This window comes from Castor canadensis, chromosome 15 (genome assembly GCF_047511655.1).
Source record: "Castor canadensis chromosome 15, mCasCan1.hap1v2, whole genome shotgun sequence".
NCBI classification, from domain to species: domain Eukaryota; kingdom Metazoa; phylum Chordata; class Mammalia; order Rodentia; family Castoridae; genus Castor; species Castor canadensis.
The window spans coordinates 13,759,023-13,771,336 of NC_133400.1; positions in this window are offsets into that span (position 1 = coordinate 13,759,023).

Genomic DNA, 12,314 nt, shown 5'->3' on the forward strand with positions numbered 1-12,314 from the left:
TAAGTGGCAGGGCAAAGACCTACATACGGGCTGGTATTCCAAAGTGACCTGTGGAAATGTCCCTGAATTTGATATCCAGGAGCCCATCTGGGGCAATGGAACACCATGGATCCTGTCCACCTGAATCAGATGTAGCCTTCATTTCTTTCTGAGCCATACCCATTTCTGAGAGAATCCACCCTGTTCACAGCCCAGAGAGTATAGTCCATGAAGTCAGCTGACCTCTATACTACTCACAGCTGACTGGGAAAGAGTGAACATCTGATCCTGGATGGGCCTATGAGACTTTCCTGGAATTTGAGATTGAGGCCTGAGCTGTCAAGCAGAAAGTATGGCATTGAAGCTGTTTGGAAATGGGGCTTGGAGACCAGAGGTGGTGCATGATGATCCAAAGCTCGGATTTGGATCTTGGAAGAGGGAGCCAGTCAGATAACAGGAGAAAATGTGCAGAGGAAAACACGGGTGGGAACCCAAAAGCCAGTGAAGAAAGGATGAAAGAGGTTACCTTTGCTATGGTTTAAGTATGTCCCCTGGAACACATGTATTCAAAACATAATCCTCCAAGTCATACCATATAATCCCCTCCACCATGTTCTGATGCAGCAAGCAGGCCCTCACCAGATGCCACACCATGCTTTTGGACTTCCCAGCTTCCAGAATCATGAGTTCAATGAATGTTTATTTTTTTATAAGTCACCCTATATTCAATTATAGCAACAAAAAGGAGACTAAAGCACCCCTCTATGTCTTGAGCTTCTCCAGGCAACTTCATCAGCCATCCCAGCTTCTGACACAGAGGGCAGCAGGAACACTCTATTAGGTCAAAAAGAACACAGCCCATGGGCTTCAACTCTGCTTAGTGAGTGCAGATGAAGAGGACATATTCAGAACCTTTATGCTATAAGCTGGATTTAGTTACATCCTCTAGAACCAAGGCCATTGTGAAAATGTTCCTAGAGAAAGCTGGTCCATCCACTGGATGGAACACTGGGAAGATCTTTTAAGAACTCAGACCACAGCAGTTCTTTTTTCAAGGAAAGTGTTAATGATGTATCTTTCTGACAAGTACTTTCTACTATTTGTCACATGGGGAAATGGTGAAAAAATAAACACGGGGGGGCAGCTCTGATGGCACTGAGAAGATATGACCCTGGCCATTGAGGAACACATGACCTCATGGGACAACCTCCTTTGGTGTACTCCAAGCCCTTAAAGTGTGGCCTATACACCCTTTGCATTGGTAGCAAAGAAACTCATTACTTTGGGAACCTCTTGCTGGTTGCCCAATGTCTGTTGGACACTGAGAACTTGCTCCATTGTCTTCATTCAACAACAATATTTGAGTATCTTCATGAAGTTCATATTCTAAGGTGAAAGACAGACAACAAGCATATAAAAAATACATAATGTAAAGGAGGGCATAAGAGCTCTAAAGAAAAGGTAAACAAGGGAAAGGTAGAGAAAGGAGTGTGCTATTTGAGATTCTCTGAAAAGGGAATATTCAAGCAGAGACCTGAATGATAAGAGAGTGAACACTATTACCATTTGGAAGGCTAGAAGCCACACAGGAAATAGCAAATGCAAAGTCCCTGAGGTGGAAGAGTTCTTGTCATGCTCAGAAAGAAGGTCATGAGAGGAGGCTGGAACAGAATAAGGAAAAGGTAAGAACAGTAGGTGAAGTTAAAGGAATAGGTAAGGCTAAGTCATGCAGTATTTTGGAGACGATGATAAAAAAGACTTTAGAAATGTAAGCTTCACATTTCACTGTCAAAGGAAAGCCTCCAAGGCAGTGACATCATAAAGTGACACAATTTATTTCAAAGATCACTCTGGCTTTGGGGTGGACACTAAACTACAGGAGGCCAGAGAGAGCAGCTAGGAAGCTGATGTACTGGTGCAGTTGGGCCAAAAAGTGGTGGTGGAAGTCATGTTGAGCACCAGGTTCTGGATCTATTCCTAAAACTGAATCAAAAACTCCTGCTAGGGATTGGATATGTGAAGTAGGAGAAAGGAGTCAAGAAGAATGCAAGGCTGTTGGCTGGTGCAACTGGGTGTCAATCACTCGCTGGGAAGCCTGGAAGAGGAGGGGTTTGGAGACGGTGCTGGGGGTTGGGATTCTGAGCATCTCCAAAAACCAACAGGAATCGGGTGGCACATTTGCATTTGAAGAGGGTTTATCTGGGGAACTATTTACCAAAGGTGTAGATGGGGGAACTATAGATGGTGCAGGAACTGGGGCTGGCTAATGACCCATGTGAGCCATTTCAGAGGTGGGCTGGGTTCCACACATGACATGGGGACAGGGAAATGGGATGGGGAAGGGGGTACCTCTGGGAATAAAAAAGGGAAGAGGTTTAGGAGAAATTTAGGCTTTGGATTTCTCTTATCTCCATCTGCTCAAGTGTTCTTGCTCCATTTGTCAAGGGCCCAGTCTTTCCCCATGGGCCTCCTTACCTTAGTGTAGATTTATTTCTCCTCTCTGCCACTCTGGTCATCTCACCTGGGCTTGGTCCTTGGCCCTTGATGCTCTTCAGCCATTGGAGATGAGAGACTCCTTCAAGACCATCCTAGGAGACTTTGTGTTCTTCATTTGCTCTCAATTGTATATTTGTGATTTTAAAAGCCTTCTTTTCCCTGTGTGTGCTCTCTAGGGCACAGAAGAATCCAAAATCTTAAAAATCCCTTTGTTGCCATGGAAACCATTTGAAATCTCCGTGCTTTATCCTCTACCTGCCTGTCACTGCTGTCACTAGTAGTGATAATTCTCTGAGGATTTGTTATGTCCCTACCTGCCATGGAGAATCCATGTTCCATTTTCCCTCTGCTCTTCTTGAATAATGGATCAGCCCAATCCCAGAATATCCAGGCTCTGTTTCCTAAGGCCATCTCCAGTGCCAATTACTAATTCAGTCCAGGTCCCAATAGAAAACAGATGGCACCTTCAAATTGTATTATTCAAGAGGATTTGTTCGCAAAAGTCTTTTACAAACACATTGGTAAAATACAAGGGACTCAAGAGTGATTGTGAATAGCAAACAACTAGCTGTTACCACCTCAGGCCCAAAGGAATGAGAAGAGTAAGAGGCAACCAGGATCCAGCAGGGAAGGGCTGTGCAGAGGATGCGACATGTTTAGTTCAAGCACACAGTCAACCCCAGGTTAACTTTTGAGTAAATTTGACACTCCCCTCCATCTCCTTCTGCATTCCACATATCCTGAGCCCAGCCTGAAGCCAGGGGCAGGAGCCTATTGATGAAGTCCTTTCAGGCCAGCCTCAGTGATAGAAATCAAGGAGGGAAGGATGGACAGCAGGAAGAGGACAATTGGAGGACATCCAGCACACTCAAGGATATCACTGAATGTATGAATTTGGAGTTCTAACAGAGGTTGGGGCTGGAGGTATGAATTTTTTAAATATTGGTAGAAAGATTTGTGGGGATATGGTGAGCTCACACAGGAAGTGATAGAAGTCTCTCACAAGGTGTGGCCAGTGAGGTGGAGCAAAACCAAGAAGCTGTGGTTTCTTGAAAGAAAAATGGGAAATGTGTCTCCAGATGAAAGACATGACTAAAGGTATCCGATACTGCTGAGATGTATGAGGGCTTGGATTGTAAGGTGCACCCATTTCTTTGTCCAAGTCCTCCAAAAAGATAATGGGAACTTCTGAAGGCAGGGGCTGTGTCTTTTGAGCAGTGGATGGATGCAAGAATGAGTGAATGAATAAACAAATGAATGATTCAATCATTGTTGTAAAAAGGTAGATTTTAGCCTGAGGTCAACTGGGAAACCTTTCAGATTATAACAATAACAACCCCAAGAACCCTGTGATATTTACCTCAGAATATCAGCCTTGCACAAGTCAGGTGTTTTTGAATGGAAAGTGAATGTCCAGTTCTAAGTAGCTCAGGAAAAAGGAAAATTAGTGAACAGAAGCTGAATTATCTCATCTATCTGGAAGGTCACCCAAGAAACCTGAACTGGGAACTGGAATACTGCCAGCACTCTTCTTGACTCTTGTTTCTGCTTTAACTGATGGCTTGATTTTTCTCAGATCTATGTCCTCCACATGGCAGGAAACATGTCCTCTGCTGGCTGCATCCCCAGCATCTAGACTATGCTAACACATAGTAGGTACTCAGCAAACATTTGTTGAACTAATCACCCCCAAGTGGCAGAGGGACTCCTCTTCCTTTAGTTCTATTTCAAAATGCCCTCCTTAGGTCATGAGACCACTCAGTCATGGCCAGCATAACTGAATTGTGAAATGGGAGGGAAATATCAAAGAAAGGATGAATGATTCCTTCCTAGGTCAGAGAAGTACAATAGCAAAACTTTCGTCATCTAACAACTCCCATACTGTAAATATACTTTATGACTGCACTTGATATAAAATCAAATATATTAATATTACATAATAAAACATACTCTCCAACCTATCATTTGAAAAGATATAAGATCATTTCTGTGGATCTCTAATGGTCATTTCTGTGGATGCTTGAGCCCAGGGCACTGCACTGATCAGGACTAAAGAGAACAGCTCTGAGATCAAGTGTCTGCCATCTTTCTAATGGGAGCCACACATATAGACAGGCAGAAGCTCTGGTCACTTTGAAGGTACATTGACTAGATGTAGTTCCCAACTAAAACCAGAAAGAATGAGTGACGTTAAGGAAGAGGGTCTCTGAGTGCTGATCAGGGAAAACTACAGAGGAAGTAGAAACAACCGCACACAGAGCACCATGGAATCCCTCAGGAGGACTCATCTCCTGGTTATCACAGTTTGTTCAACATTGACTCCATGCCCAGTTTTGTTTCAGAACCACTGGCGGCTAAAAGGACCTGTTAGGAAGTTGCATAGGTTAAACCCATACACATGAAATGTTAAAGAAACAATACAAGGAGACACCATTGTAGCAGGTTTTGGGGGCATAATATCCTGCACCAGGTTCTCTCCTAACCATATTTATAGAATTGTTCTTGCATTAACTCTATGGGAATGTACTAGCCATTGTCTCCTTTTTCTAGAAACTGTGGCACAGAGCAGTGAAGTAATTTACCTAAGGCAACATAGCAAGTCAGGAGTGGAATCAGAATCCAACTGGTGAAGGTTTTATCCTCCAACTTGTGTTCACAATAACTGTAGATTTCAGTATAGTGGCTGACATGGCTAAATTAGTAGAAAGTCTTCATCTCACAGATATTTATGGGACCCCAGTTATGAAGTAGGCCCCATGCTAGATGCTGGGGACACAGTAATGAATGTGACCTGGCTCTTGGAACCTAGAGACTGAGGTGAGGGAACCGGCAACTCAGCATGATACAAGGACAATGGTGGGCCTGGGAAGAGACCCTTGACCTGGATAGGTGATGGAGCAGCTGAGACCTGCAAGAAGTGTAGAATTCAGATGGGAGAAGAGGTGAGAAAATAGAGAGCCACCTCTTGCAGTGCAGGAAGAGGGTGAGGGAATTAGCATAAACAATGGCACCAAGGCTGGAGATAGTCTGGCTCCATCCATGGAACTGCAAATCACTCTAGAGCAGAAGCCCACAGGGAGAAAAGAGAGCCACCACTAAAGAACTGGGTGTGACCAGCACAGGAAGGGCCCTGAAGGCCTACTGAGGGGGCTCCGACTTTATTCACCCTCTTTTCCTGGTCTGCAGCTTGACTCCCTTCCCTCTTCCCAGTCTTGGCTCAAATGTCACCTTCTCAGCAAGGCCCATCCTGATCAGACTACAGCCCATAATCCACACCCTTCCCCAGCGCCATTTGTTCTGCATGGTACTTGGACCAAGTGACTTTGATGTATCAAAGGAGAATTTAAATCTGAGGGTCTGACATGTGAAAAGAAGCAGGCAGGAGGGTCAGAACCAGAACCAGAGTGGTTCAATGTGAGGAAGACTCCACCATCTATCTGTTGCTAGCTTTGAAACTGGAAAAGGCTGGGAAACGGCTTCTCTTTGGATCCTCAGGAGGAACACAGCTCTGGCGTTATCTCTGTTTGAACCTAGTGAGACCCATTTTGGACTTCTGACCCCCAAGGTCAGAAGATAACTTTCCCTACCTTCCACATGTGTGTTCTGTGGCTGCCCCAGGTCTCATAGGGACCCTGTTAGTTCCAAGTTCTGAAGTCTTACTCGTCCCTGCTACCCCTCAGACAAGTGCCACTGGGTGCCTCCTTGTATTAGTCCATTTTCTGTTACAACAAAATATCGAAAGGTGGGTAACTTAAGAAGTGGTTTTACTAGCTCATAATTCTGGTGGCTGGAGAGTCCAAACAAAATGGCACCAGTGGTCTGGTGAGGGCCCCCTGGTTGTGTCACACAACCAGGCATAGAAAGGAAAAAGGAAATAGCAGTGTGCAGAAGGGACTAAGTGGCCTTACTTGATAGTGACCCACTCTCGGGAGATTGGATTAATTCCAAAAGACCAGCATTAATTCCTTCCCAGAGAAGTGCCCCAGGATCTGATTACCTTGTACTGGGTCCTATCTCTTAAAGGCTCCACCACCTCAACATGGCCACACTGGGATCCAAGCTTCCCACATAGGAACCTTTGGGGGTCACACTCAAAACACACCCAAACCATAGCCCTCCTGCTTAGGGTATGTGAGTGCAAACACCCCTAGGAGACTTGTGTCTGCCATGGCCAGGAAGCTGGTCTGCACACACCCATGTTTGGCAGGGGTAGGGCTGGGGAGATGGGGCACTGGAACTTAGTTGTTAGGGAAAAGCAAATGAAAACACAAGGAGACACCCTACACAGCAATGAAAATCAAATATCACAAATAATGCTTAAATGTTGTATTTCATTTTACAAAAGCAGAGTCTGCAAAACTGTTGTGAGTTACAAGGTGCCAAAGAAGAGAAAAGGCTTCCCTCAGAAAACCTAAAAATAGACCCTTAAAACAACATGAACAATAGTTTAAACAAAAAACCCCAATGACAGTCCCACATGGCTTCATGCAGTTCTACACCATTTCTTCTTGTTCCACTGGCTGTTGGATTAACAGTCTGCTCTCAGGAAGCTGTTGCTTCTGAAGCTGCTGTCCTCTAAAAAAAGGTCCTAGAAATCCTGACCCAGTTTATTGGGATGATCTAAGAGTTGCTTAAATGACATCATCAGAGAAGCCCATATGCTGAAGTCTACCCTTTAAGTGGGGACAGTTTGAAGTACCTGGCATAGTCATTTACCATGGAGCTCTCTGTCCTTTTTCATTAAAGATACAGCAGCAGCAGAGTAGAGCCTTGAGATAAACATGAAAATAAAAGCTACCTGCAGGCAGAGACTTTATGATGTGGTTAATTTATTACTATTAATAATATCAAGAAGGAAAATGTCCTCTAAATGCCCCTGAGAGTAAATACATTTATGAGCAATGAAGGGCCTTGGCAAGCCACCAGGGACACCCCCTCAAAAACATACAATTTCTCAAAGATTTAATTTATTAGCAACATTTTGCCTGTATAAAGTTTAACGTGGGGGAGACTAGACGTCTCTTCTGATCTGACAACTCTTCTCAAAAAGACCTTACGATAGGAACACATCAAACAAAACTAAGGATTCCTACCATCTCCTTTTTTATAAGATGAAATAAGTCTCTGATTTTCCAAGGCCCCTTTGGGAAGTCTCAATGATCACTGTGGTACAAAAGACATCCTGAAAGTTCCCTTCCATTTCCTTCCTATCTGATTTGAGAAGTCAAGACCTGAGGAGTTGTCAGAGCAGAGTCAGATGCTTGCTTAACATGTGGTCATTGGTGCCTGAGAAGAAAACACTTAAAAACAGGCCCAAGAGTTTTGAAGGTGTGTGTGTGTCCACATAAAAACTTGCACACAACAGTTCATAGTATTATTTATAATACCAAAAAGGTGGAAACAATCCAAATGTCCACCAACTGAAGAATGGAGAAAACTGTGGTCTATATCCATACAATGGAATATCATTCAGACATAAAAGGAATGAAATACTGAGGCATGCGGTGGCATGGATGAACCTCCAAAACATGCAAAGCAAAAGGTGCTGGCATAAAAGGCCACATATCGTATAATGCCATTTATATGAAATGTCCAGAATAGGCAAATCCATGCAGACAGAAAGTAGATTTGAGGATGCCATGGGCTGGGGTGGGGAAGGAGTATGGAGTCTCAGTTTTGAAAAATGTTTTGGAATTATCACTATCCAGTTAGAATTAGGTAATGTTTGCACAGCCCAACAATATACTAAAAACCACTGACCTACACTCTTTACTGAGGCAAATAAATAATGCCTCAATTTTTTCTTTTCAGTATTGGGGTTTGAACTCAGGGCTAAGCCACACACCTCCAGCCCACATATCTTTTTTTTAAAACCTATGCAGACATGGATTGCAAAATAAATAAAATAAACAGAGAACTATACATACATCTTATTTACAAATAAAGAATTTTTGTTCTTTGTGTTTTAAAATAATCTATTCTAGGTCATCAAAAATTCAACATAATACACCAAAAAGTATTCTGGCAAGACACAAAGTGCTATCCAGAAAGACCTTTCATGTACAGGCAGTGGTGGATTAAGGAATGAAGCCCATCACTGAACACACTTTGCTCACATTTAATACACTTCATAGCTTCTTTTCAGACACCTGAATTATAAAGCAACACAAAATTCACTTCTTAAGTTTTATCTCTCAAGGTGCCCTTTCATATCATGTAACAAACTGACACTCATCATCAAAGGACAGAGTATACAAGGTCAAAACTATTTTCATAATGACACGAAAATGGTATTTGTGCAACCATGCAATGTGATCATCATTGCTATTTTCAAACAAATCAATAAATAAGCATTTTAAGTACCTCTATTTTCATTTCTGATGCAGCAAATATCAATAGCTTTAACCCATATAAACAAAAGCTCTTTGGGTAGCTCAGTAAGTTTTAAGCCTGTAGAGGGGAAGGTCATCTCTTCAAGCATAGTGTTTAGTGAGAAAGGGACTACGAAAATGGTAGAACAATACCATCACGTGAGTAACAGGGCCTGCACACAAATGAAGTTCTTCATCACAGTATTAAGGAAAGGCGCCACTGACATATCAGGCAAGTGACTACAGTGGACAAGGAAGGAATAGGAATGAGCAATCTGATTCAAAAAAAATAAAATGAGAGCCCTCTAAGAGAGCACTGATAGTGATCTGCCATGAACTGCGGATTGTGCTTAATTCAACCCTGTACATTAGAGTTTCCATGCCCTTTCCCAAAAAAAATCCCATTGGCTCTGACCCTGCTGCAGCAGCAGGTGGCCAAGACAGAGGTGATGCATCATAACCTTCCTGAAGATGCCTCATCCTGGGGGACTTTCTCCAGCAAATCTGCCCAAAGTGAGGAGTCAGGGAGAGTCAGCCTTGCAGGGAGCAGCATCCAGCATGGGGAGGGGCAATGCATATCAATTATTTATAGACCAGCCACATTGACCAAAGAACTTTCTCAGTTATGAGTGCAGGCTGGGTAAGAAGTATCTCATGCATTGCAGAAACAGACAGAAAGCAATGGAAGTAGTTAACATCACCAACAGCACTGTCATCCTGATCAGAGGCCATTTTTTTTTTATGTGCATGAGTGGGAGATCCCAGGAGCCTATGGTGAGAAGGGTGGAGGAAAATGGAAGATGGCAGAGAAAAGGATAAGTACAAAGTGGGGGTCAGAAGTCAAGATAAATCAAGTTCTTCCATAGACACAGACTCACCCAGGAGGCAAGAGCCACAAAGTCACACTGGAGCCAAGGAACATGTGCTCCATTACTGTAAACCAGCAATAGAAGGATCTGTGATCAACACCAAATGACCCACTGGTTTCTGTGTCACCAGGGCCCCTCACCAGAAACTCATTGCTTGCCAGAGAAACACATAACACTGTTATTCAGCTCCAATGTGAAATTGTTCACTATTTGACAACTTTTTTTTGAACATTGCTACAGTCTATGTATTTTCTCTAGACACATTGAGGGCTAGAGAGATCCCAATCCCAGTCTCTTTTGACAGCTCTCCCTCCTGTTATCTGGATGCCCTTCCCCTCACTCACTGACCTCAGCAGTGACCTTCTCTGGGCATACTTTCCCTCTGACATGGCCCCTTCTTCAGAACCATGTAAAGAACTTGTACAGTCCAGTGCTAAAAGCGGACTCCATCAACATTTGTTAAAAATTTCAAGACAGTGACAACAAAGCATGTGTTGCTGCCTAGGGCACAGACAGGATCCTGAAGTCAGTCCCACCCTTATTGAATGTGGAAGGAGAAACAGCCCCTTAACAACCAGCCCAGGGTAGATCCAGGCCACTGCAGCTGCTTAGCACAAGCAGGGGAGGTGCTCTAATCGCTAACTGTTCTGGAAGAATCTCACCAGCTCCCCCTAGAGGGGACTGCTAAAATTGGTCAGAGCAGAAATTGCAAACTGAACCATTAAAAAGAAGCAAGTTGTTTTTTTTTCAAATCATATACATTTTAACAAGCCAAAGTTTTGAAGAGTCCTTCCTGACCTCAAAACTCAGGCCTAAATCACAAAAGCTCCATCCCCCACCCCTCCCCAGGATGTAATGCAGCTCTGGAAACCCCCTGGGGTTGAGCGGGGTGGGGGTGGGGGGCGGTTGGGATGGATCAGGAGCCCAAGAAAAGGACTGTGGGACGTGGTGGGTAACCACCCTGACCTGTTCTGTTAATTTAGAAAGTAGAAGCCAAGGGAGTACGAGCTGCTCCCAGAGGCAGCCTAGGATATGAACTTCTCATCTCACCAGGTTGCAGCGTAAGTCCTGAGAAAGGGAATGCCTGTAACTCCCTTTCCAGTGTGACTTTTCTGAGCACCTGGTTGCATGAAAATCACTGAAGTCAGGAGATATCACTCAGAAATAGGTGGTTTCATGAAAGACAGAGCCCTGGAAACCACAAGCCTGATTCATCTTCAAGGAGCTGAAGAATCATAGGAAAAGTATAAAGGGGGAAAGAAATGGCCCAAAAAGTCCAAGGTCACAAATTCTAGAAAGTACACCCTTCTCCCAAGGCATCCCTCAACCAATGAGATTGGGGTTGGTGGGTAACACCTCATCTTCCTGGCACCATCTACCTTGGCTCATGCCACCTCATCCCCCACACAAAATATATTCCCTTTGCATCCAATGCGCCACAAGTCAGAAAGCAGTTGAATCCCAAGGTGACAAAATATGAAGTCTGGAAAGTCAGATCATGATCACAGGACAAAATATTGTCCACTATGTTTCAAAACAAGCAGTCCTACTCCATCCAAATGGAGAGAAGAGGTGTTGCTGTGCCATCACGAAGAATAAGGAAGGCATATGGCCAACATTCTATGGAAAATCCAGAGGAACCTCACACAAGCCTTCAGAAGGCCATCAGCAGCATGTCATTGCTCCACGACACACAAACAAAATCAGGAAGAAAGAGAGTGGTTTGAAAAAGATGCAGCCTTCCAGCTTTGAGTAAGAGGAGGCTTCAAGTGGGCAAGAGGCGGAAGAATAAGAAAAGCAGGGAAGGAGACTAAGAGTTTCCTTCAGTTGGTCAATGCGCATCTGGAAAATGAAGGCAAAATCACACAGACCTCACTGATGGAGGCCGCTGTCAGCAAGTCGTGTTGGTGGACAGACAGCTGACCAGGAAGAAGAAAGAGAAGAAGCTGCTTGAGGAAGTGAACATGAACAAACATCAAATCCAAGACCTGGATAAAAAAACAAAACAAAACTAGGGAACCCAAAAGGTCTTGTAGAATTCAGTTCCATTCTAAAGAGGAACATCTGTCAGCTCTCCATGACCCAGGAAGTAAAAGAACTCAGACTCTTCTGCAATCATGCCCTTCCAAACAGCTCTGAGAAGCACAGACTTCCTGAACACATCCCCTCCTCCCTGTCCCCTCTGCCACCACAGAGCTCTGTCCACACCCCAGAGCAGGAGGGCTCTCTCCTTCCCCCAGCGCCTCAACCAGTCCAGAGGGTCTTTCCCTTATTGTTTGACGAGCCCTGTAGACTGGAAGGCACAACACCAGTTCCTTGGGGCCACCCAGGGCCATTGGTGGAAGCACACACCTCCCACCAGGTATAGCACAGGACCCTCCAACAGTGCAAGAAGCCCTTCTCTTCTGAAGAGCTAGAAACCAGAGGCTGATTGTCAACATGGGCAATGATGGCCCCTACTGAGAAACCACCACTCCAGCTGGGAGGACTTCTGGAGCCCTCCCCTTCCTGCCACCACAACTCTTCTTTAGACTTCTTGAGAGAACAAGCCACACTTCCTTAAACAAGAACTTCCATTTGCCAAAGAGAGTGTATGCAG